The sequence below is a fragment of the Macrotis lagotis genome, chromosome 5 (genome assembly GCF_037893015.1).
Source record: "Macrotis lagotis isolate mMagLag1 chromosome 5, bilby.v1.9.chrom.fasta, whole genome shotgun sequence".
Lineage (NCBI taxonomy): Eukaryota > Metazoa > Chordata > Mammalia > Peramelemorphia > Peramelidae > Macrotis > Macrotis lagotis.
The window spans coordinates 75,942,986-75,970,256 of NC_133662.1; the positions used below are offsets into that span (position 1 = coordinate 75,942,986).

A 27,271-nucleotide genomic window follows, 5' to 3' on the forward strand; every position below is an offset into this window, starting at 1 on the left:
TTCTCACCCGCTAGTAGTGACTGCTACCAACTGTATTTCCCCTGGAAATGAATGGTGTCACCAGCAGAAACATGGGATAGATCTCTAGTAATTTTGAAGTTCTAGGTGGGAAATTAAAGGTTTGGGACATAATAGTGATTTTCTTATTGAAACTGGTAAATTTGTACGGGGAAAAAGATGGATTTCTGATCTGAATGTCTAGAGATGCTAAAGCAGAGATTTTTGTCTTTCTTGACCATGGTTTATGCTGGGCACTTGGTCTACTACTATATGACACTATATGACTGCCTGAAAGAACAAATTTGGCAGGAGATATTTAAGCTAGTTAGGATGGCTAGAAATTGAATTTAAGAGGGTCACGAAGATTTAACCCTGCACATATGAATACCGAATCAGGTATACTTAAAATGATAAAAAAAAAAAAATTATAGTATTATCACCCTAAAGATCCCCCAGCCCTGAAGTTTTCTTCTTTCTCTTTTTTGCAAAGCAATGGGGTTAAGTGACTTTCCCAAGGCCATACAGCTAGGTAATTATTAAGTGTCTGAGGCCAGATTTGAACTCAGGTACTGCTGATTCCAGGGCCGGTGCTCTATCCACTGTGCCACCTAGCTTCCCAGCCTTCTTCTCTTGATTGGGAATTCCCTCTCTGGGACCAGTATTTTAGGAAGGATTCCAGACACGTTTCACCTCACTCATACATAGATTGGTTCTCCAGATCTCTCGTTCCTCTTCTCCCTTGCTTAATTACACTTTCTACCCTCCCTTCTTGTTGTCTATCTATAGAATGTAAGTTCCTAGAGGGCAGGGACTGATTTACTTGTATTCAGATCTCCAGTACTTAGCAAAGTGCCTGGCCAGTGGTAAGGACTCTATGTAATATCAACCAGATGGAACTGGTTTGTAACCTGCAGATGGTTATCAAACAGAAATTTCATCTCAAAATGAAGGAAGATCTTGAAACCAAGGAAACATGTGCCAGGACCCCATTCCTGGGTGGGGGGACCTAAAGAAGAACAGAACTATCTTAATACTTATACCAATCATTGTGCCGTGGGCTGTAGCCTTGGTGATGAGGGGTAACAGTAACATTATGACAAGTTTGATTCATAACAGGGTTTGTCCAGTGCTTGCTGCAACTCAGAAAACACCTGATGCTTCTCAAAGCAATACAGGTGATTTTTCCAGAGGGAGGGATAATCCAGAGGATGAGTGCAAAGGATTGGGGTTAAACCAAGCTCTGGCCACAACTTGATTATGCATTGATCCAATCTATCCATACTTCTTTCTCTGTCTTTTTCTCTCCAGATTATAGGAATCTGGCAATAAAAGGGTATGGCTTATTCAAAAGAAACATCCAAGGGAAATTGGAAAATAGCACTAAATGTTGAGAGAAATGACTATTTCTCTTATGTGCTAATAACTAATTATTGAATTAAGACAAAGATTTTTCTACTTCCTTATTCAGAAATCAGCCCCTGTAGATCACTCAGGCAGCCTTTGAAGTATAGGACTGATGCCAAGAGGGAGAAACCAGAGTTGTTCAAAAGGTAAAACCAAATAAATTGATGGAATCAGGTCCGTTGTGTTTTACTCAGACAGGTCTGGGCAAATGTGGATCATTCCTTTTGTCAGATAGGTGATAAATAAGTCTCTTTGACTAAGACTGAGTAATCAAAGTCACAAAACCCAGACCTTCATTAGAACAGGCCCATGACTCATTATAATATTTATCCTCTCATTAATAGTTAACCGAAGTTGATTTCAATCCTTAGGGACACCCATTCTTCCTAGGGCCTATAAGTATTAAATGGGTTCCTTGAGGGTTCTTTGGCATTTGAGAGTGACAGTGATACCTTTTAATTAATTATATATTAGAATAGCTAATAAAATCATTAATTTCCCAGAAATTTTGTCTCTTAAACTTTTCACTACATTATATTACATTACTCAGTTATAACTGAGTAGAAATCCATGAGTATGAAGACGAGTATATATGAAAATAAATGAAGAGACAAAAATGATACTGTTACACAGAAATAGAAGTATACCACAGACCGTTCAGTTATATGGAAAATGTGGATTATCCTTCCCTAACATAGATCATTGCAATGGCATAGTGGCAAGACAATAACCAATATAGAGAACTTCAACTAAAACTTACTTGCCTTATTTCATCTTTCAAAAGATATTGGAAACAAACAAGGAAATTGTTAGTCTGGACTTAATATTTACCCATAAAAAATTAGTGCCTTTCAATTTATTTATTCACTGAGCAATGAAAGTGTGGCCAGGTGACTCAATGTCATCTTCCTGAATTCAAATCTGGCTCCAGTCATTAGCTATGTGACCCTGGGCAAGTTACTTTATGCTGTTTACTTTAGTTTCTTCATTTGTAAAATGATCTGGAGAAGGAAATGGCAAATAATTCTAGCACCTTTGTCAAGTAGACTCGAAAATAGGGTCACAAAGAGTTGTGCATGGCTGAAATGACTCAAAAACAACAAATCATAAATGAGGCACCCAGTAGGCATTTCATTAAGTGCCCACTGATATATGCCTATTGGTTTATTAACTATTTCATTGGTATCCCATTTTAATCAACAACTTGTTTAAGTAGGATAGACATATTTAACAATTTAAGCATATGCAATAACATTTTTGTTTTTATTTTCTTCTAGAGTTGCACTAATTTTGACAGCAGTATAATTGTACATAGACAACTGATTCAGGCCTGACTCCTATATATCAGCAATGAATTAGTTCCTGTTTGTTAAAATATAGTGTCTCATTTTGTTCAATGCTTGCCATATTAAGGCAAGGTGAAGTTTTTATGAGTTAACAAGTCTTTAGTTTTTTAAATTCCTTTTTTCTGACCCATATGATGAAATTAAACAGGGGATAAATGTTTAGCTTAAATAAATCAAATGAGGTGAATAAGAGTTGGAGGAGACCCAGATCTACAGCCATTTATGAAAAAAAAAAAGTTCTGGGATCTTTAGTTGTCTACAAGCTCAAAATGAAAAAAAGTGTCATAGAATAGCTAAAATGTTAATAAGGTTTTAGGTTATAAAAGGATAAAATTGTTTCACTCTTCTCTCTGTGCACCTGCAGAATTTTATTAGTTTCGAGTGCAACCTTTTAGGATGTTGGAAAACAAAAGAAATTGGAAAAAAATCAAACAAGATGGTGGAAAACCTGGAAACCATGCTATATGAGTCTAGTTTGGGAAAGGGAAGATGGGACAGAGTATTTAGTATTCATATAATCCTTTAAGGTTTGCAAAGCATTTTTCATGTTTTTTTTTCATTTGACACAAAATCTATCTTCAAATATTTGAAGGCAGTTCTTTGATGCTTTAGTGAAAGCAGATTTTGTCTCTCTATATGGGAAAATTTTCTAAACATTTGAAACTGTCTAATACTAGAATGTGCTGTTTCAAAGAATGTTATCTTCCTGGAAATTGACAGTTGGCTAGACATCTAAGTTCTCTTCCAGGTCTGACATTTTATTTTATGATTCTTAATGGAAAAGATGGAAAAAAATTGGGGGATCTTGATGATTTTCTCCAGGATAGAAAATTTCAAAGCTTTGGACTTCAATGGTAGAATACACCAATATCCTCACATTTACTCCATTGCAGACAGCAGAAAATTTTGTGTATCTTAGTATAGCTTTATAGTGTATAAAGGAGCAGTTGAGTATCATCTTTTGGTAGTGTTAAATAACTTTGGAAAAAAAATTATTTGATGGTTTGAATTAGTTCTGACTAGAAACATTTTATCACTTAATTGGTGTCTAGATTTATATTGTCACAAACTATGCAATTTTTATTTCTCTAAATATTTGTTAGAATCAAAAGAAATCTCCATGTTCAGAGAATTTTTCAGTTAAATTTGACTTCCTTTTGAAAATCAGAGAGGCAGCACATTTTATCTGTCTTAGAATCAGGAAGATATGGATTCACATCCTGCCTCTGATTCATGTTGGTTGTGCGACCTTGGTTAAACTACCTGAGCAACTTAATGTTCAAAGCACATTTCTGTAAATTATGATGAAGGTGCTGACTTGCATTGGTAGAGTTTTCTTATCTGGAAGTTTCCTATGTCAATAAAATAACAGTTCTAGTCTTTATTCGTATCTGAATAGTAAATTTACTTTCTTTTAGCATTTCTTTGGCATCATTTAGCCACCTCAAGTCAAAACAAACAAACAAAAATATCTGGAAAAGCATATTAAAAAGATAATGATTCTTTCAACTAGTTTATTGGCCTGAGGTGCTTTCCAATGCAAAGAGACAGAGCAGGGATTGAGAAAGAAAGTATAAGTAGCTAGATGCAAGGTTAGTGGTGATTATATTACAAGGTTGACATTTTCTTGCAAATATTGTGCCAGGAAATAATTTTGTCTTCTGTGAAAGATTGAAAGGAAGATCTGGAGAGAGAATCAGTTATGGGATGAAGTGATAGAAACTATGCATTGTGAATGGCTAAGAGGGTAGAATTATAACATATGTACTTGGTTTTGATTTTTAAGTTTTAAGTTTTTAAAAAATCTATTTTAAAAGAGAAATACCTCCTTCCTACTCACCTTTCTTGTCTTATGAAAATGCCAACTCATAATTGTAAGAAAACTGAAATGTAGATTTATTTCTAGGTTGAAAATCAAGGCTAGAAGACCATGTCAGCTAGACCATCTCACAGTGCAAGTGTTGAAGTAACTGCTTACAAACAAGATAAATACAGGATATATTGGAGACAATTTCAGGGGGGGGAAGATTAAGATTCAGGCTAAGATTAAGGAGGATTTAGGAAGCATTTCTCTTACAGAAGGTGAGACTATTTTGGAAGTCATGCAAAAATATTCCTGTATTAATCATTATCCCCTCCCCACCCCTCCTAAAATTAAACTTTCCTCCATTTGCATTGAGTCTATCAGTTCTCTATCTGGAGGGGGAAAGCATTTTTTATTGTGAGTCCTTTGGAATTGTGGTGGGTTATTGTAATGATTAGAGTTGCTTAGTCTTTCAAAGCTGATTGTTTTTGATTTAGCTTGCTTCACTTTGCCTCATTTCATATAGGTCTTCCCAGCTTTTTCTAAAACCATTGCCAGAAGTTGAGGTTTTATCTGAGACTTGAAGGAATCTAGAGAATCCAAGAGGCAGAGAAGAGGAGGGAAAGTATGTCGGTATGGGGGACAGCCAATGAAAATGTTTGGAATGAGGGGAACAGAGTTTTCTATTACAAAGAACTGGGAGGTCAGTGTCACTAGATCTTAGAATACTTAGAGAAGACTAAGGTATAAGAATTCTGGCAGGAATTCTTATAGGTGGAGCTGTAGTAGAAAGTATGAATTCTTATAGGTGAAACTGTAATAGAGAGTCTGAATTCACATCTGACCTTAGACACTGTGATCCTGGGAAAGTCCCTTAATCCTGAGTTTTCTAAAAAAAGAATCATTTTCAAGATAGGAAGGAACCAGATTATGAAGTACTTTAGAAGAAAAACAGAACATTTTATATTTGATCCTAGAGGTAATAGGGACCCACTGGAGTTTATTGAATAGAGGAGTGACATGATCAGAACTGTGCTTTAGGAAGAAACTTTTGGATAGCTGAGTAAGGATGGACAAGTCTGGGGAGAGCCTTGAAGATTGCATGAGGTTTTGAGGACTTATGAAGGTAGTGGTAGTATCAGAGGAGAGAGGGAATTGGAAACAGAGACTTGACAACATATTGGATCTGGGCAGTGACAGAGAGAGAGGCTTTGAAGACAATGCCTAGGATGTGAGTGTAGGTGACTAGGATAATGGAAGTACCTTCAACAGTAATATAGAATAGAGGAAGAAGGGAGGTTTTAGTGGATAGTTACTGAGTTCAGTTTTGAGATAAATTGAATTTAAGATATCCATGGAATATCCAGATCTCTTGATGACCAATAAGTATTTGCAGATTGGAGATTTGAGGTCAGGAAAGAAGTTGGGACTGGTTAAACAATAGATTAGAGAAATACTAATATAGAACTTATAATTGCCTCCATGGCATCTCATGAGATCTCCAAATGCATATAAACACTGGGAGAAGAGAAGAAGGTCCAGCACAGAACCTCATGGGACACTTATGATTAGTTAAAAGGTAAGTACTGAGAGGAACTACCCAATCAAAAGAAAGGGCTATATGGATGATGACATCCAAAGTAAAAAGTCCAGGGGAGACCTGAACCAGGGAGGAGAAGCATGGAAGAGAAAGTCCAGAGACTTGACAGTGAAGCCTAAAGAAGACTGAAAATATGAATCTTCAGAGTAGGAAGGACAAGGTTTGAGAAAATGTCATTACATTTGGAAATTATTTGGAAATTAAGAGATTACCTCAGGGGCGGCTAGGTGGCGCAGTGGATAAATCAGGGGTCCTGGAGTCAGCAGTACCTGGGTTCAAATGCAGGTCTCAGACACTTAATAATTACCTAGCTGTGTGGCCTTGGGCAAGCCACTTAACCCCATTTGCCTTGCAAAAACCTTAAAAAAACAGAGATTACCACTGTCTCTGGCGAGAGCAGTTTCAGTTGGGAAGGCAGACTTCTGAGAGGATTCAGAAGTGATTGAGTGGGACAAGGATATTCAGGACCTTGTATTTTAAAGAACAAATAGGAAATCAGACTTTGGTTCAATCTAAAGAAAAAGAAATTCTAACAATTGGAATTTACCCATATTGGAATAATGTGCCTCGGGGAGTTCCTTTTCTCTAGAGATCTTCAGGTGGAGGCAGGATGACCACCTGTCAATGACAATGGTTCTTACTAAATATGGTTTGGAGTGGGTGCTATATCCGCGGTTCCTTCTGACTCTGAGATTTCATAAGACTCTAGAGTATTTGGAAAAACATTGTGAAGACAATTTGTTTTCAGACTTGCATTCACCTTGATTTTAATTTCAAGAAGTGTTTTTTTTTAATCCATCAATATGCTGTGTGGTTTCCTGTGTCAAATTATACATGAATGCAAAATAATAAAATTATGGAATTTTAAAGTATTTTATTGCAATATCAATTTTTTTTTTAAATAATAGTTGATATATGGGAAGGTTGTATTAATAGCAAAGGCCCCAGAGGTTAGGGACTCATTTCTTTAGCTAGATATATTTCATTGTCTGACACATTTATTTACTCATTCAGCAAACATTTAATCATGGCTAAACTGCCATGCATTCAAACATTATTACAGAGAGCATAACTCAGATGGGCTATCCACATTGTTCGAATGCCAAATGGTTGTCAAAAAGACTATTTTATGGAGAACTTACATAGTAGGTCAGAAAAAGTGATACAAAGGTCTCTCTTTAGAATTTTGGAATTGATTGTTCAGCATGAGAAGACACTGGTTTGGGACCACCCAGCATGGCTTGCCCTCAACAGAGAGGATGCTGTGCTCCGTGAACAAGACAGCATGGGAACAGTTCAAAGGAAATGTGAGATGTACAAGTTTAGAGAATCTACCCCAGGTGTTCCCTTGGACTACTTGTTCTCACTCTGTAGTGGAGTATTCCAAGCTCATACCAGTCTGATCAGCCGCAGTTGGACGCACCAGAACTTGTCTCTGACATAGTGATGTCCTCTTCAAGAAAGGACAAGAATCAATCACAAACCAATCTAGGACTAAAACAAGGTTCCCTGAGGGTCATTTTGACTTAGAGTAAAAGATGAGTAAGATGGGCCCTCTGATTAAAATAGCTTGCAATCTCTGTAGGGGGAAAAAAGATACATATACAATGGCAATCAGAGAGGTTCAATCTAAGTCTTTTCTAAATCTGCAGTCAGAAAGGTACAAAGGGGAGACAGAGATAACATCTGACTCATGAGTCAGAAAGAAAGCTCCATGGATGGAAGAGACATTATTTGAACTGGTAATACTTATATGAAAAGAGTATGAGAGAGAGCATTCCAGATGAAGTATACAGTGTAGGATAGAGGTAATCAAAGTACAATGAATAGTTCATTTTCTTGCATTATAGCCTACATGAAAAGGAGTAGTTTGCAATAAGTATCCCAGAGATCATCTAGTTCAACTCTTCTATTTTACAGATGAACAAACCGAGATCCCCAAAATTAAATGATTTTCTCAAGGTCATACAAAAAAGAGGGTGATATAGCCAGGATTTTAATCCAAGTCTAGAACAACAACAAACAACAATAGCAGGAGCAAAAGCAGCAACAAGACTCTTTCCCAGAGCCAGCATTCTTTTCCCTAAACCACTGATATAGAATTTTGGGAGGTTAAGTGATCTAAGAGATGGTCCTAATCCAAATATTTCCTTTTTATAAAGGAGAAAACTGCATTACAGAGGAGTTATGAGATTGGTGCATGCTGTCTCTCTCTCCTAAAAGTCCAGTTTTATTGATAATGGGTGAAATAATTGGACAGTTGAATTCTAAAGAAAATTTCATACTAAACATCAAGGCTCTACTTCTTCCTATTCATATAATTGAATAATATCCCATAGGGTGATTTGTTGAATCTTTCTGATCCTTAGTCTCATCTGTAAAATGAGAGCATTGGTTTAAGAAGAACTTTGGCACCTATTTCATCTTGAATGGCAGGCTAGGGAGCTGTAATTTTTAGGTAGTTCATAAGAAACCATTGATTATTTTGGAGCAGGTGAGTGATGTCATTACAACTGCATATGTTGCTTACTTTGATCTCTAAGTTTTAGCTCATTCCCCAAGTCAAAATTTCATATTCCCCTCAGTTTTTATTTTTTTCCCAAACATTATCCATACTTGAGGGTCTAGGCAAAAAGCCATGTTCTTTTTGAAGTTTTTCCAAGGAATTCCAGTCCACATTGATCTTTTCTTTACTTTCGTTTTTTTTAGGTTTTTGCAAGGCAATGGGGGTTAAGTGGCTTGCCCAAGGCCACACAGCTAGGTAATTATTAAGTGTCTGAGGCCAGATTTGAACTCAGGTACTCCTGACTCCAGGGCTGGTGCTCTATCCACTGCGCCACCTAGCCGCCCCTCTTTTCTTTACTTTCAGTAAAGTAATAAACCCTTTGAGACTAGAAATGCTATCTCTTATTGAGGGAATTGTGGAGATTTAGTGAATCACACTGACTTCATCTTGTGGCTCAATTCTGTATCTAGCTCAATTTCCTTTCTATTCAATTTTTATTTCAATTCTATTCAAATTCAATTTCTATTTCTGATTTGTGAGAAAACTTTATTGCATTGTTTGAACCTAGCCCTGTTATCTGAGAAGCTGAATCACCTCTACTTGTTGCTTAGAGACTCTTAACTAGAAACTGTCAGATTTGAAGATTAATGAAAAGAGTTTTCTCAAAATTAAATATGTCAAGCAACCTATATGCCTTATCTGAAAACTGACACCATACTGGACATTAAGTTCCTGTTTTTATCTTTCTTTGATTGAATATGATTTTAGAGAGAATCCCTAACTTTAGTTAGCTCATCTATCTCCCAAATCAGAGAACCCTTAATCTTTCCTTAATTAGAAATCAGATTATCTATTTTTGTATGTTGATTAATTGTTTTCTTTTAATGAATTAGTTTTACTTAATTTCTTATGCATAAAAATCTGTCTCCCTTTATATTTAGGATCCAGTGCCAAAGCTGAGGAGAACTAATCCTTATTTGTTAAGTAATTGGCATGCATCGTTTAATAAATCTATGCACTTTGTCTTTTCAGTCATTTCATCTTCCACTGGTGTTCAATATTGACTTGTTTTTTGAATGCTAATTTTGAGGGCAATTATTTAATTTTCTATCGTACTCTCAAGGAAAATGAATGAAGGCTTAATACTTTTTGGTGATGGGGACATTTTCATGCTAAATTAATAACATTTTGAAAAGGCAACCCTATTCTTGCAAAAATATGCTTGTTCTTCAGCTAGAGTAACAGCAATTTATTTAAAGCATATTATTCAAATGGACTTTCCAAGAATATTTCACTATTAATCCATCCTATAAAATTTCATGATGAACAATATATGGATGTACTTTGAGCTAAGCAATTTCATTGTTAGGATAGCTCTTTCCACCAAAGCATTCCCTATAATTTAGGAGGTAAGCCCTAAAGAGTTGACAAACATTCAGATGGAGAAACTGAGGCAGTATTCAAACTCAGACAGTCAATAAAGATTAAATACCTATTATTATCGGGGCACGGTGCTAAAAGATGGGAATACAAAGAAGGGCAAAAGACAATACCTGTTCTTAAAGACAAATTGCAAACAACTATATCCACAGAGGGCATATGAAAGAGCCCCTTGATGCACCCAGAGAGAGGGTAGGAGGAGGATGATGATCCTTTTAAACATAATGAGGAGTGGTCAGATCATTAGCATAACAAGAAGGAGAGAGCAATGTCATGAAAAACAAAGAGGAGAGGATGTGCTTGAGAGAAAGGGGCAAATTGTCAGAGTGGAATCCAGTAAATAAAAAGCTATTGTTAGATTAGACTAACACCTCACACCCTTTACCAAGATAAGATCCAATGGACTTAGACATAAAAACAATACTATAAGCAAATTAGAAGATCAAGGACTAGTTTACCTGTCAGATATATGGAAAGGGGAGCAGTTTATGACTAAGGAAGAGATGGAGAACATCACCAAAAACCAATTAGATGATTTCGATTACATTAAATTAAAAAACTTTTGCACAGATAAAACCAATGTAACCAAGATCAAAAGAAATGGAGTAAATTGGGAAACAATCTTTACAATGAATGATTCTGACAAAGGACTCATTTCTAAACTATACAGAGAACTGAGTCATATTTTTAAAACAAAAAGCCATTCCCCAATTGACAAATGGTCAAAGGATATGCAAAGGCAATTTACAGATGAGGAGATCAAAGCAATCCATAGCCATATGAAAAAATTCTCTAAATCATTACTTATTAGAGAAATGCAAATTAAAGCTTCTCTGAGGTACCACCTCACACCTGTCAGATTGGTCAATATGGCCAGGAAGGATAATGATCATTGTTGGAAGGGTTGTGGGAAATCTGGAACACTATTACACTATTGGTGGAGCTGTGAACTCATCCAACCCTTCTGGAGAGCTATTTGGAACTATGCCCAAAGGGCAACAAAAATGTGCATACCCTTTGACCCAGCAATACCACTACCGGGTCTATACCCTGAAGAGATGATGAAAAATGGTAAAAACATCACTTGTACAAAAATATTTATAGCAGCCCTGTTTGTGGTGGCAAAGAATTGGAAATCAAGTAAATGTCCTTCAATTGGGGAATGGCTTAGCAAACTGTGGTATATGTATGTCATGGAACACTATTGTTCTATTAGAAACCAGGAAGGACAGCATTTCAGGGAAGCTTGGAGAGATTTGCATGAACTGATGCTGAGTGAGATGAGCAGAACCAGAAAAACACTGTACACCCTAACAGCAACATGGGAGTGATGTTCAACCTTGAAGGACTCACTTATTCCATCAGTGCAACAATCGGGAACAATTTTGGGCTGTCTGCAAAGGAGAGTACCATCTGTATCCAGATAAGGAGCTGTGGAGTTTGAACAAAGTTCAAGGACTATTCCCTTTAATTTAGGAAAAAAACAGATATCTTATTGTCTGATCTTGTTACCTCTTAGACTTCTCTTCTCCTCTTTAAGGATATGATTTGTCTCTCATCACACACAATTTGGACCAAGGTACAACATGGAAACAAAGTAAAGACTGACAGAGTGCTTTCCATGGGGGTGGGGTGGGGGGAGGGAAGCAAGATTGGGGGAAAATTGTAAAACTCAAATAATATCTTTAATAAAAATAAATTAAAAAAATAAATGATGGGCAGGGGGATGGGAAAGGGGGATTGAAAATTAGGGCGATAGGATCAAAGAGACAAATTTCCAGAGGAGATAGAAGGAGGAAATGGATCAAGAGTACAAGAAAATTTGGGATTTGCAGGGAAAAGGACTTCTTCATCAGAAAATGGAACAAAGTATGACAGAATGTGTGTGTGTGGGTGATACTGAGCTGATTTTGAATGCAGAGTTAGGGACTACTCTCTTTGTGTAGCTGAGTTGGGTTGCAAGTCATGGGAGTTGAGTTACAAAAGCTGCCAAGCAAGAATGCTTGAAAGACATTAACACACAGATTGAAGATCTCAAGTATAAGCTCATTGGAGTGGAGAGGAAGTCTATGAATGACCTCTCAGCTTTAAATTTGATTCCTTAATCCAACATGCAAATTAATATAGTCTGAACTACAATTCATGCTACACAAAGCCACTTATGGCATCAACTACCCCATGTACTATTCTGTTCACTGAATATTGCTAGGACTCTATTATCCTACATGATTTTTAATGTGTCTAGTTAACAGTCCTTCATGCTGTCCTGATAAAGGCAGGAAAAGATAGGTGGGGAAAGGGAGACAAAGCCTTAAGAAGAATTAAGTCATAGCAACTTTTAGTCTCTCAATGGAGGAGAAATGACTTCAAACAAAATGTAAATTAAAAAATTGACCTTTGGAACCTTCCCTTTCTCCTTTCCATAACTTGCCTATCTCCTATTCTTTCTCTCCCACTGAAAGCAGCATAAATCCATTGGAGCTATAATAAAAAGGATACTTTCTGGGACTCAAAGTTGTCTTCTTTGAAGTAGATAAACCCATGTACACTTGGCCAAAAGTAAACCTACTTCATGATCCAAAGTGTTGGAGTAAGAACTCACTGAAGAGAGAGGGAGCAAGGGCATACACCAGGCATTCCTCTGAGTAATGATGCCATCAGCTACTTTTGGGGGGCCTTGCAGCTTATGGCAGGGCAGGACAGCTGCCATAACACATCAACATCATCAAATAAGGGCTTGTGAAGTGGAGACCTCTTCCTTTGTGACTCAGGGAGTCAAGAGCAAGAGCTTAAGTCAGGAAGCACTGGGTCTGAATCTATGACCATATAAATATGACTAAGGGAGTCATTTAACACTTGGAACCTTAGATTTTTCATAAATAAAATAGCAATAAAAATACTTTTGATATCTACCCCCAAAGGGTCTTTTTTTCAGTCTGTTGATACCATTTATTACTAGTGTTAGACACTACTGCTAAGTGCTGAGAATTCAAATTCAAACAAAAAGAAAGACAACCCTTGCTTCAAGAAGTTTACAATCTGACCATCAACAAGCATTATATTCAATGGGGAGAGGCTAGAGGCATTCCCAATAAGATCAGGGGTGAAACAAGGATGCCCATTATCACCACTACTATTCAATATCATATTAGAAATGTTACCTTCAGCAATAAGAAAAGAAAGAGAAATGGAAGGAATTAGAATTGGGAAGGAAGAGACAAAACTCTTACTCTTTGCAGATGACATGATGGTATACTTAGAGAATCCCAAGAAATCATCCAAAAAAACTACTGGAAACAATCAGAAACTTTAGCAAAGTAGCAGGATATAAAATAAACCCTCATAAATCCTCAACTTTTCTATATATGACTAGCAAGATATAGCAGGAAGAGCTAGAAAGAGAAATCCCATTCAAAATAACCTCAGACAATATGAAATGCATGGGAGTCTACCTGGTAGACTCAGAAACTTTTTGAAAACAATTACAAAACACTTCTCACATAAATAAAAGCAGATTTAAATAATTGGGTAAACATCAACTGCTCATGGATAGGTAGATCTAATATAATAAAAATGACATTTCTACCAAAACTAAACTACCTGTTTAGTGCCCTACCAATCAAAATTCTAAAAAAGTTGCTTTAATGAGTTAGAAAAAGTTGTAAGTAAATTCATATGGAGAAATAAAAAGTCAAGAATTTCCAGGGATTTAATGAAAAAAGTGCAAAAGAAGGGGGCTTAGCCCTACCTGATCTAAAATTATATTATAGAGCATCAGTCATCAAAACTGTCTGGAATTGGCTAAGAAATAAGAGTGGTGGCCAGTGGAATAGACTAGGTGCAATAGCAGGAAACAATTATATTAATCTGCTGTTTGATAAACCCAAAGAGTCCAGCTATTGTGTAAGAACTCTCTCTTTGATAAAAACTGCTGGGAAAATTGGAAGTTAGTATGGAAGAAACTTAGATTAGACCAACACCTCACACCCTATACCAAGATAAGATCCAAATGGATACAGGATTTAGACATAAAAACAATATTATAAGCAAATTAGAAGATCAAGGACTAGTTTGCCTGTCAGATCTATGGAAAGGGAAGCAATTTATGACTCAGGAAGAGATAGAGAACATCATTAAAAACAAACTAGACTATTTTGATTACATTTAATTTAAAAAGCTTTTGCACAGACAAAACCACTGTAATCAAGATCAAAAGAAATGTAGTAAATTGGGAAACAATCTTTTCAACTAATGTTTCTGACAAAGGACTCATTTCTAAAATATACAGAGAACTGAGTCATATTTTTTTTTAAAAGCCATTCCCCAATTGACAAATGGTCAAAGGATACGCAAAGGCAAATTACAGATGAGGAGATCAAAGCAATCTATAGTCATATGAACAATTCCTCTAAATCATTACTTATTAGAGAAATGCAAATTAAAGCTTCTTTGAGGTACCACCTCACACCTCTCAGATTGGCCAATATGACCAGAAAGGATACTGATCATTGTTGGAAGGGTTGTGGGAAATCTGGGGCACTATTACACTGTTGGTGGAGCTGTGAAATCATCCAACCTTTCTGGAGAGAAATTTGGAACTAAGCCCAAAGGGCAACAAAAATATGCATACCCTTTGATCCCGCAATACCACTACTGGGTCTATACCCTGAAGAGATGACGAAAAAGGCTAAACATCACTTGTACAAAAATATTCCCAGTAGCCCTGTTTGTGGTGGCAAAGAATTGGAAATTGAGTAAATGTCCTTCAATTGGGGAATGGCTTAGCAAACTGTGGTATATATATTTCATGGAACACTATTGTTCTATTAGAAACCAGGAGGAATGGGAATTCAGGGAAGCCTGGAGGGATTTGCATGAACTGATGCTGAGTGAGATGAACAGAACCAGAAAAACACTGTACGCCCTAACAACAAAATGGGGGTGATGATCAAATTTGATGGGCTCGCTCATTCCATCAGTGCAACAATCAGGCACAATTTGGGGCTGTCTGCAATGCGGAATACCATCTGCATCCAGAGAAAGAACTGTGGAATTTGAACAAAGACCAAGGACTATTACCTTAAATTGAGGGGGAAAAAACCTGATATCTTATTGTCTGATCTCACTATCTCTTATACTTTATGTTTCTTCCTTAAGGATATGATTTCTTTCTCATCACATTCAATTTAGATCAATGTATACCATGGAAACAATGTGAAGACTGACAAATTGCTTTCTGTGGGGGGGTGGGGAGAGGAAGTTAAGATTAGGGGACAAATTGTGAAACTCAAAATAATAAAATCTAAAAAAAAAAGTTTACATTCTGATGAGGGATAGCAGTGCTCCAGAAAGATGGAAAGAGGGGGTTGGGAGAAGGGAGAGAAGGTGCCAGTGAATTGGAACCTGTTGAGAAATGAAGAGATGGCTGGTCTGATTATGAAGCAAGATGATATATTAAAACATGCATATTTTCTATTGGTGACTGCTATTATTATAATCAGAGGGAGCCATGGCATTGCAGGTAGAGAATAGTCTCAAAGCCAGGAAGTTCTGGGTTGAAGTTTGAACTCTAAAATATAATAGCAAGATGACGTTGGGGAAATCACTTAACTTCTCAATACTCTATATAACTCATTAAGACTTTAAGGTGAAGGGAGGATACTGACCTGTTTCAGTAGAGAGAATTTCCTCACCTGGGAGTTTACAAAAATTAATGAAATCATATTCCATTATTTATTTATTTATTTATTTATTTATTTGTTTGTTTGTTTATTTATTAGGTTTTTGCAAGGTAAATGGGGTTAAGTGGCTTGCCAAAGGCCACACAACTAGGTAATTATTAATTGAGACCAGATTTGAATCCAGGAACTCCTGACTCCAGGGCTGGTGCTTTATCTACTGCACCACCTAGCTGCCCCTATATCCTATTATTTTTATAAGGAGTTAATAGAGTTTCTGATCAACTGTATGATGTTACAGAGGGGTGAGCCTTTGTTTGGGACTATGATGTTAATATATTCCTTTGTTAGGGATGGGCATGGCCATTGACAAACCTCCTAAAGGTTTTTGGAATATAGAGATGTGTTCAATAGTACTTAATGGAAGATGAAGACATCTCCTTAGGTCAAATAAACTAGAAATGAATTGGCAGATTTCAGGTTGGCAAGCTGACAACAGGCCCAAGAGCAGAGGCCCCCAAAGCACCTTTAGGTTCTGTGAGGGTGGTGGCAGGAGGGAACGTGTATCATAATCTCACCTCAGGGACCTGGGAAAAAGGCACATCAAAATTATTTTCTTATGGTCAGAGAAGTGACCCCAAGAGATAGATTGGGGTCATTTAACTATAGGACCTGGGAGAGCTCCTGAGTTCTTGGCTCCAGCAGTGGAGAGGCAATGGTATATAGCTTCTCAGCCTGAAGGTTGACAGCTGTTGAAAAGGGAACCAGCCACTAGTCTATAGAGTTTTTGAACTCTAACTTTGTCTGGGGGGGTATTATGAGTTGCCAAAGCCCAGTCTCTAGAATGGAGGAAGAGGAATTTTCCTGGATAATGACAAGTTTCTGGAGAATCCAAGGACATAATATTCTAAACAGAGAAGGGGGAGTTGCTGAATAATACCAGCCTCTGAAGAAAAAAGGATCTGGCACATGACCTGACAGATAATGAATAAAAGGATTCATCCATATATATAGTGTAGACTAGAGACCTGAACTTTGCCATCTGCAATTACCTTGAGTTATTTAGACAGTGCAGGTCTGGTGATTAAAGGATTGCTACTTTAGCAACCTCAAATTTTTTAGTTTTTTTTTTTATACAGGGGAGATTCTAAGCACATAGGGCTGGATTATAAAAGCTGGATTCTTTTAAAGAGTAACAGAAAGACCATTTAAGACAAAAACTATAAGGAGGCATGATAAGGAATATGAAATCACCATCATCACCCAACAGTTCTGTGAGTAACAATGCTAAGGGTACTGGTCCTACCCTCTCCCCTAATCCCTGCTCTACCCTGCCCTAACCTGTCCCATTTATCATCGAAGAAACAAATCCAATGGAAATATATCCTGAAAGCTGCCTCTGCTGCTGCTTTATTTCCTTCTTCAGCATCCATCATTACTGAAGACCTGAAAAAGAAAATTCTCACCACTAAAGTCATTTTGTTGATTTAACATTAGAAAAAAGGATTTATAAATTGAAATTAAAATAATGCTGTGTTTACACAACAGCCTTTTTTCTTCCTCTTTATAGCAGTCAAACTTGATAACTTGCCAGACAGACTACAGGTCTTTAACATGTCAGGCCTGCAGGCAAGAAGATCCAAGTTCAAATTCATCCTCAGACACTTACTAGCTATAGGATCTTGGGCAAGTCACTTAACTTCTAGTTGTGTTGGTTTCTTCATCTTTATAATAGGGATAAAACAGCACCTACCTCGCAGGGCTGTTGTGAGGATCGATTGAAATGCTATTTGTAAAGAGCGCTTCACAGAGTGGTACATAGTAGGCTATATAATTAGTCATCATCATCATCATCACCATTACTACTATCATCTGCCCTGAAATTGCACCCTACAACGTTTTCATTTTGTGTAAAAGAATGTGATCCATCTCTTTGAAGGCAACAGACTCACTTTTCTATTTGTATCCATAAAGCTTAGCAAAGTAAAATTAATACTTGTTTTCTCATACATTCATTTATTCATTAGATCATCAGGGAATTGTTTGCTTCAGTTTCCTCATCTATAAAATGAGCTGGAGAAGGAAATTACAAACCAACCCAGTATCTTTGCCAAGAAAACTCTAAAATGAGGTTGTGGACAGTGATGGAACAATAAAATTCTGATGTGAACAAAACTCTGGCAGTGAGAGAGGACACCAGAGTTATCTCTATGTTCTTGGGTACTATATAGACAGAGCACAATGATATCATTTTTATTTTCCCCAGTATGTTATATTTATGTCTTTTCTTCTTGTCATTTCTAATGACATGATTTGGATCTCATCTGCATCATTTATTGCATTAGCCACATTGGTGATACTGAATATTTAGCCACAAGTATTCTATAAGATTCATTTTTCCTTTTTTTAAAACATGAAATCATTAGAATATTTTGACCACTGTGATTTTCAAGTTAGCCTGAATCATATTAATCAGGTTCTAGCAACAAAGGTGTTTAAAAGGAAAAAAATTATATCTTTTAAGATTAGGTATCATTATTTTTCTGTCTTATTGAAAGGACATAGAGAACTGTTCTCTAAATAGACTAATCTACATCACAATATGATTGGTGGTGGTGGTGAATTGTTGGATGAATGAGGTAGTAGGCATGAACAGATGAACAAATTTAGACCCTATTGTCTAGTTTTTAATCTGAAATATCTGTCCAAATTAATGCTCTTCTCATAAGGTTCATAAAAACCACAGAATGAAAGCCCTTAGAAGGGAGTTTAGAAAGTCATGTACAATGAAAACAGCACTACCTCTGGAGTCAGAGGTTGTTTTGGTTGAGTATTTTTTTCAGTTAGATCTGACTCTTTGTAACCCCATTTGGGTTTTCTTGGCAAACATTGGAATGTCTTCTACAACTCATTTTTGCTGTTGTTTAGTCATTTTTCAGTTATGTCCAACTCTTCATGACCCCATTTATGGTTTTCTTGGCAAAGACACTAAGTGGTTTACCATTTCCTTTTCCAACTCAATTTACAAATGAGAAAGGTGCCCAGAATCACACAGCTAGTAAATGTCTAAGGTTAGATCTGAAATCAGGAAGATGAGTCTTCCTGATCATAGGTTCAGCACTCTATACAATGTGTCACCTAGTTTTTCTTGAGTCAGATGATCTATGTTCCAACTCCTTTTTATGATGACAATCTAGTGATTTTGGCAAATCATCCAGCTAGCCTCCTTGAGCCATAGTCTTCTTGTTTACAAAATGAGATGACTGTCCTAGAGTACCTCTTTGGTCCCAATCAACTCTAAAGACATCAATTCTACCACCATCCATTCTACACTCCATGCCTCAGCCCAAGTAATGGAGCAATGCCCATTCCAAAACCCCAGTAAGTGTTCATCTAGCCTCAGCTTAAATCTTTCAAGGAGAGCTTACGAGGTAGCCCATTCTGAAATTTTTAGTCCTAACACTTTTCTGTATTCTCTTAAGTCCTACTCAGATCACAAGTGGAAATAAATTCCTAATCCTTTTTTTTTTCCATTTCTATTACTGAAACTGAGTAGACACTTTTTTCCCCTTAAAGTTATTTTCCTTCTGGGAAAAAAGAATTCAGAAAAGAGGAATTAAGTCTCATAAGACTTGGGTTCTCAGTTTTTCATTTTAAGGTGTCTGAACCTATGAAAGATGGGGAGAATTTCACATTAAAAAAATAAGAATATCTATGTTAGTGCTGTCCTATGAATTGTGTGGTTGGAGGTTCTGAGTATGGAAAGAATGACTGAAGATAGATAAATAATTGAAAGCAAAGAGAAGTTTTTCTTATCAATTCTTCAGGCTCCTATTTCCCAGATCTTATCCAGAGGGGGCCATTTTCCTCCTAAATGTTCAGCTTTATACTCTGGTAACTTACATTGACTTAGCTTTTTCAAACAAGTTCAATATCTATCGAAAAGTTCCAAGTCAAGTTGGAGATCTATGTTCTTCTCTTGTTCTGAGTAAACAGAATGGACAGGTTGTGATGACCATAACAAGGGTTAAGGAGGCAGTACACAATGCTTTTTTGTAAATGATAAGCAAGGGACTATGGTGGCCATAATTGTTCCCTGTGTCAATGGAAACTGGTCCAGGTTAGCATGGTTGGATATAGCTTCTTGACTCCTGCTCTTAACAAAAGAGTTATAGTATTGTAATATAAAAGGAATAACAGTTTCCAGAAAATATCTGGAAAACTTTCAAAATGTAGAAAAGTTGAGTCCTGTCTCTGATAGCAAAGTAAGCAATTACAAGACAACATCTTCTTCTTCTTCTCCTTTTTGTTTTTTGTTTTTTAGGCAATAAGGTTAAGTGACTTGCCTAAGGTCACACAACTAGGTCATTATTAAGTGTCTAAGGCCTGATTTGAACTCAGGTCCTCCTGATTCCAGGACCAGGCCTCTATCCATTGCGCCACCTAGTAGCCCCCGAGATGGCTTCTTTCAATAATAATAGATAGATAGAACTTATACAGTACTTTAAGGTTTGCAAAGTGCTTTACATATGATATTTCATTTTACCTTTACCATAATCCTAAGAGGAAGGGGCCATTGTTACCCCAATTTTACACGTCAGAAAACTGAGGCTATGGTCATGCAGTGAACAAATATCTGGGCTAGATCTGAACTTTTTTCTTCCTGTCTCCAGGTTAAGTGCTATCCACTACTTGGATATCTATCACCCAGCTGTCTCTAATAATAGCATTTATTTGGAATTTTAATGTTTGGAAAGTACTGTACATATGTTTTTCCCAATAACCAAATGAGATAGATACTATTATTATTCCCATTTTACAGATGAAGACACTGAGACTGAAGCAGGTTAAATGACTTTTGCTGGGTTATGCAATTAATAAGTTCATAATCCAGAGACAAGATCTGAACTCAAATTTTACTCCAAGACGTACTTTTGGGCACTGATTTCTCCTTTCACCATTGAACTTAGGCTGTCTTTTCATTTTCTTTCTTAAGTTTTATTGCTGTCTTTTGTTTTAAAACCACACACATGTTCTCATTTTGTCCAAGGTCACACAACTAAGTATTAAGAGTCTGAGGCCACATTTCAACTGAGGTCTTCCTGAATTGAAGGCTGGTGCTTCATTTACTGAGCCACCTAGCTGCCCCAAGGAACCCTGAAATTCCTCCAAGTTATCCTGAGTCGAAAACTTGATTTACTCTTTTTTTCTGTAGGTTCTGTTGTTTTAGATCTATTTAGAGGCATCATCCAAAGTTGTTTTGGGAAAAGCTCTGGGAGTTACTTAGATATGTACCACCATCTTTGGCTACTTGGCTTTTTAAAAAAAATTTTAACAGAATAATAGAAGCACTTCTGTTACTTGGTAAAATTAACTCTTTGTAAGAATATCTTGCTTTCCAGGGAATGGATCCAAGATGGTGGGGTGGAGCTAAGATGGTGGCATGAAGGTGGGAATTCCCAGAAACTCATTCCCCCCAAAACTCTAAAAGCCATCAAATTATGACTCTAGCCAAAATTTAGAGGGGCAGAACCCACAGAAAGACTGAGTGAAACAATTTCCCAGTCCAAGATAACTTAGAAATTCATGAGAAAGGTCCATTCCACTGGGACCGGGTTGGAAAAAGGCACAACCACAGCCTCAGTGCAGCACAGCTGGGCCAGGAGCCTGGCAGAGGGGATGGTTTCCGGACCTCTTGGCCCAGGGATCATCAGGGACAGCCGGAAGGGGTGGTGAGTGTGGAGCAGAGCACCAGTCTCAGAGCAACCCTATGGTGAGAACTTGCAGCGGGAGTTAGCAGAGTCATCCAGCATGTCCAGAGCTCTCAGCCCATAGATGGTAAGGGGGTCAGGGGAGACTGCAGAGGTCTCTCTGCTCACCCTGGAGCAGGACTCAACTGTTTGCCTGCTCTCAGATCTAGGTTTCAGTCTGGGCCCCAAAACTACACCACCACCACAGCCAAGTAGGGACCTTCCTCACAGGTCTAGAGCAGAGGGGAGGGCCTGAACACACACAAGAGAGCAGTCAGAGCCTCTCATAAGAACTTGGAGGAATTAAGGTCCTGTAGGTTGTCCCAACCCCCACCCCCCAAAGCATTGGAAGTGTGGTAAATCAGTCAAAGGTTAAGGAAATGAGCAAACAACAGAAAAAGAAGAATCTGACCATAGAAAATTACTTTTGTCCCATGGAAGACCAAAATGCATACTCAGAAGATGGCACAATCAAAGCTTCTGTATCCAGAACCTCCAAGAGAAATAGAAAATGGGGCTTAGGCTATGGATGAACTCAAAAAAGACTTTGAAAAGCAATTAAGGGAGGAGGGGAAAATTTAGGAGGAGAAATGAGAGTGAGACAGATAAATCATGAAAACCAAGTCAGTAACTTGGTGAAAGAAATACAAAAAAAAATACTGAAGAAAATAACATATTAAAAACCAGTTTAGGCCAAATGGTAAAAAGTAACACAAAAGGCAAATGAGGAAAAGAATGCCTTAAAAAACAGAATTGGCTAGCTGGAAAATGAGATAAAAAAAGCTTTCTGAAGATAACTCCTTCAAATGCAGGAAGCTGATGACCTTGCGAGAACTCAGGAAGAAATAAATGTGAAATATCTCATTGGAAAAACAACTGACCTTGAAAAAGATCCAGGAGAGATAATTCAAAAATTATTGGGCTGGGGTGGCTAGGTGGCACAGTGGATAGAGCACCGGCCCTGGAGTCAGGGGTCCTTGAGTTCAAAATCTGGCCTCAGACACTTAATAATTACCTTGCTGTGTGGCCTTGGTCAAGCCACTTAACCCCATTTGCCTTGCAAAAAAAATATTATTGGGCTACTTGAAAGTCATGACCAGGAAAAGTGCCTAGACTTCATTTTTCAAGAAATAATACAGCAAAATTGCCCTGAGATCCTAAAAGCAAAAGATAAAATAGAAATTGAGGGAATTCATTGATCACCTCCTGAAAAAGATCCCAAACGAAAAACTCTCAGGAATATTATAGCCGAACTCCAAAACACCCAAGTCAAAGAGAAAATACTAAAAGCTGCAGAAACAAGCAATTCAACTACTGTGGCTCTATAGTCAGGATTACACAGGATCTGGAAGCATCTCCCTTAAAGGCTGTAGGAATTGGAATATGTTATTCTGGAAGGCAAAAGAGCTTGGTTTATAACCAAGAATCAACTACCCATTATAACTGAGCATACTCTTTCAGGGGAAAAGATGGACTTTCAGTGAAATGGGGAACTTTCAAACTTTCCTATTGAAACAACTAGAGCTGAATAGAAAAGTTTGTTTATTTTATATTATTACAATAATCTTGTTGTGAGAGCTGAACAGAAAGTTTGATCTCTAAGTACAGGACTCAGGTAAACCATAGAGGGGGTGAACAAGAAGGACTAACTATGAGGAACTTAATGATGTTGAACTGCTTGTATTACTGCATGGGAAGAAGACACTGATAACTCATAAGAACTTTCTCATTAATAAAAGCAGTTAGGAATATCTATCTATATCCATATCTATATCCATATCTATATCCATATCTATATCTATATCTATATCTATATCTATATCTATATCTATATCTATATCTATATCTATATCTATATCTATATCTATATCTATATCTATATCTATATCTATATCTATATCCATATCTATATCCATATCCATATCCATATCCATATCCATATCCATATCTATATCTATCTATATCCATATCCATATCCATATCTATATCCATATCTATATCTATATCCATATCTATATCCATATCCATATCCATATCTATATCCATATCCATATCTATATCCATATCCATATCTATATCTATATCTATATCTATATCTATATCTAATCTATATCTATCTATATAGACAAGGCACAGAAAGGAGCAGAATATAATGATATAATATAGTATAAAGATGGAGTCAATGGGTGATAAAGGAAAGTACTGGGAGGAAGAGAAAGGAGAGTAAGAAGGGGCTAAGATATTTCACATAAGAGTCAAGAAAAAGTTTTTACAATGGAGTGGAACAGGGGAAGGTGAGGGGGAATGAGTGAGCCTTCATTCTCATCAGAAATGGCTCAGAGAGGAAATTACACACACAATAGGGCAGAGAAATCTATCTCACCCTAGAGGAAAAAATGAGAAGGAGTAGGATAAGGGGGAACAGGGGGAGGAAAGGGGGTATAGGTGATAGAAGAGAGAGAAGATTGTGGGAGAGGGTACTCAGATACAACACTCTTCTGAACAGGGACAGGGTGAAAGGAGAGAGAAAATGGAATATATGAGAATGGGGAGGAATAGAGTGGAGGGAAATAACAGCTAGTGATAGCAACTGTGAGAAAAACTTTGAACCAACTTCTCTGTTGGCTATGATGGGAAAGGCAACTCATCCCAGAGACAGAGCCATTGGAATCTGAACACAGATTTTTCTCTCTCTCACTATTCTTGAGGTTTCTTATTTTTTTTTTTTGGTGGGAAAGGAGTTTATGATTACTCTCACAACAAGATTATTGTAATAATATAAAATAACCAAAAACTCAATAATTTAGCCTTTCCTATTGAACTTATTGATATTCTATAGTTCTATTTTGAAATGTCCATTATTTTGTCTACTAAATTCATCTCCCAATTTTATATACCCTTATCAATCTGGTCTATCATGTTGTTTGATTTTTTTCCCCTTTCAAAAATGTGTAGCCTTGTACAATAGGATGAGAAGCATTTCCTCAGTATTTCTCTCTCTCTGCCTAAGTGCTCTCTTCTTTTTGACTATAATTAACGCAGCTATGCTTTGATTAAGCTGAAAATCAAATCCTCTGAGTTAACTGTTCATCAACTGTTTTATTATAATTTTACTGTAAGTTTTAGCACTAATAAAACTAATGCAATCCAAGATTAGAAGGAATGCAGAAAACTGGGAAATAATTTCCACAGATAGTGTTTCTGATAAAATTTCTAAAATACAGATTTGAGTCAAATTTATAAAAATACAAGTCATTGGGGCAGCTAGGTGGCACAGTGGATAGAGTACTGGCCTTGGAGTCAAGAGTACCTGAATTCAAATCCAGCCTCAGACACTGAATACTTACCTAGCCGTGTGGCCTTGGGCAAGCCACTTAACCCCATTACCTTGAAAAATCTAAAAAAAAAAAAAGAATACAAGTCATTCCCCAATTGATAAATGATCAAAAGTATGAATAAGCAGTTTTGTTTTTTTTAGGTTTTTGCAAGGCAAATGCGGTTAAGTGGCTTGCCCAAGGCCACACAGCTAGGTAATTATTAAGTGTCTGAGACTGGATTTGAACCCAAGTACTCCTGACTCCAGGGCCAGTGCTTTATCCACTGTCCCACCTAGCCTCCCCGAATAAACAGTTTTCAAAAAAAAAGAAATTAAAGCTATCTCTAGTCATATAAAAATGCTCCAAATCATTATTAAAATTAAATTAAAATTAAAACAGCTGATATCCCACCTTATATGTATCAAATTGGTTAAAATGACAAAAAAGAAAAATGATCCATGTTCCAGGGGATATGGGAAAACTGAGACATTAACTCAGTATTTGGTGGAGTTGTGAACTGATTCAACCCTGCTGGAGAGCAATAAAACTGTGTATACCCTTTGATCCAACAAGACCACTACTAGGTCTGTATCCCTAAGATCATTAAAAAAAGGAGAAAAGACCCTTATGTACAAAAATATAGAAGCCTTTTTTTTTATAATGGCAAAGAAATGGAAATAGAGGAGGTGCCTATCATTTGGGCAATGGTTGAACATGTGGTAAATGAATGTGATGGAGTACTATTGTTTTATAAAAAATGATGAGTGGAATACATTGTTGATGTAGCTGTAAACTCATCCAACTTTTCTGGATAGCAATTTGGAATTATGCCCAAAAGGCAACAAAAATTTGCATACCCTTTGATCCAGCAATGCCACTACTGGATCTATACCCTGAAGAGATTATGAAAAAGGGTAAAAACATCACTTGTACAAAAATATTCATAGCAGCTCTGTTTGTGGTGGCAAAGAATTGGAAATTGAGTGAATGTCCATCAATTGGGGAATGACTTAATAAACTGTGGTATATGTGTCTGATGGAACACTGTTGTTCAATTAGAAACCAGGAGGGATGGGAATTCAAGGAAGCCTGGAAGGATTTGAACTGATACTGAGCGAGATGAGCAGAACCAGAAAAACACTGTACAACCTAACAGCAACATGGGGGGTGGTGGTGATCAACCTTGATGGTTTGCTCATACCAACAGGATAACAATCAGGCACAAATCTGGGATATCTGACAAAGAATGCCATCTGTATCCTGGAAAGAATTGTGGAGTTTGAACAAAGACCAAAGACTACTACCTTTAATTTAAAAACAAAACAAAACAAAAAACGTTGTCTTATTATGTAATTTTGCTGTATCTCGTACTTTATGTTTCTTCCTTAAGGATATGATTTCTCCTCTCATCACATTCAGATCAACATTCTCTCTCATCACATTACATCAATGTATACCATGGAAACAATGTAAAGATTATAAATTATAAAACTCAAAATAAATAAAAATAAATTAAAAAACAAAAATAAATAAAATCTTTCCAAAAAAATCATGAGTGGGGAGACTTCAGAAAATTTTGGAAAGACTTGCATGGACTGATGGTGAGTGAAACGAGCAGAACCAGGAGTACATTGTACACATTAATAGCATTGTTGTGTGATTATCGACTATGATAGACATGGCTTTTCTCAGCAGTACAGTGATCAAGGACAATTGCAAAATGCCATCCACGTCCAGAGAAAGAACTATGGAGTCTAAATGAAAAATAAAGCATACTATTTCCAATTTTTGTGTGTGTGTATGTATTTTTCCATGGGTTTTCCCCCTTTTGTTCACAACATGACTAATATGGAAATATGTTCAATGTGAATGTGCATATATAACCCATATCAGCCAGCTCACTTTCATGGGGGAGATGTGAGGGTGGCAAAAAATGTGGAACTCAAAAACTTACAGAAAGATGAATGTAGAAAACTATCTTTGAATATAATTAAAAAATAAGATGACATTCAAAAAAAGATTTTATCTTCAATGATCCTCTAATTTTTTTAGATGTGTACTTTTTATTTAGGTTACTTCTTTGGTGCTTATTGTAGTTTTATGCTGTTATATTCTGATCTAAATATATTTTCCTTTAAAGTGTTTTCCAGTTTCACTAAGATATTGCTAAATAAGTGTTTCCCCAAGAGTTTGTGTTAATTAACTTTACTAACACTGTTGCATGTGTGTGTGTTTGTGTGTGTATGAATGTTTTTAATTATGTCTTGGTCTTGATTTTCCAGTCAATAAATTGGCAAGGGAACTATTCTCAATTTAATATGTGTATCCCTAGTATTTTGTATGTAGTGGTTGATAATTATTTGTTGTTCTACTCATATTTTTTATATTTAGTTAAGTATCCAATTATTTTATAATCAAGTTTGACA

At 36.7% G+C, this 27,271-nt stretch overlaps 1 protein-coding gene across 1 annotated transcript in view; it reads left to right on the plus strand.

Moving 5' to 3' along the window:
• MRAP2 (melanocortin 2 receptor accessory protein 2) overlaps window positions 1–27,271 on the plus strand; it is a 70,615-nt gene that overhangs the window by 3,125 nt on the left and 40,219 nt on the right. The window lies entirely within an intron of this gene.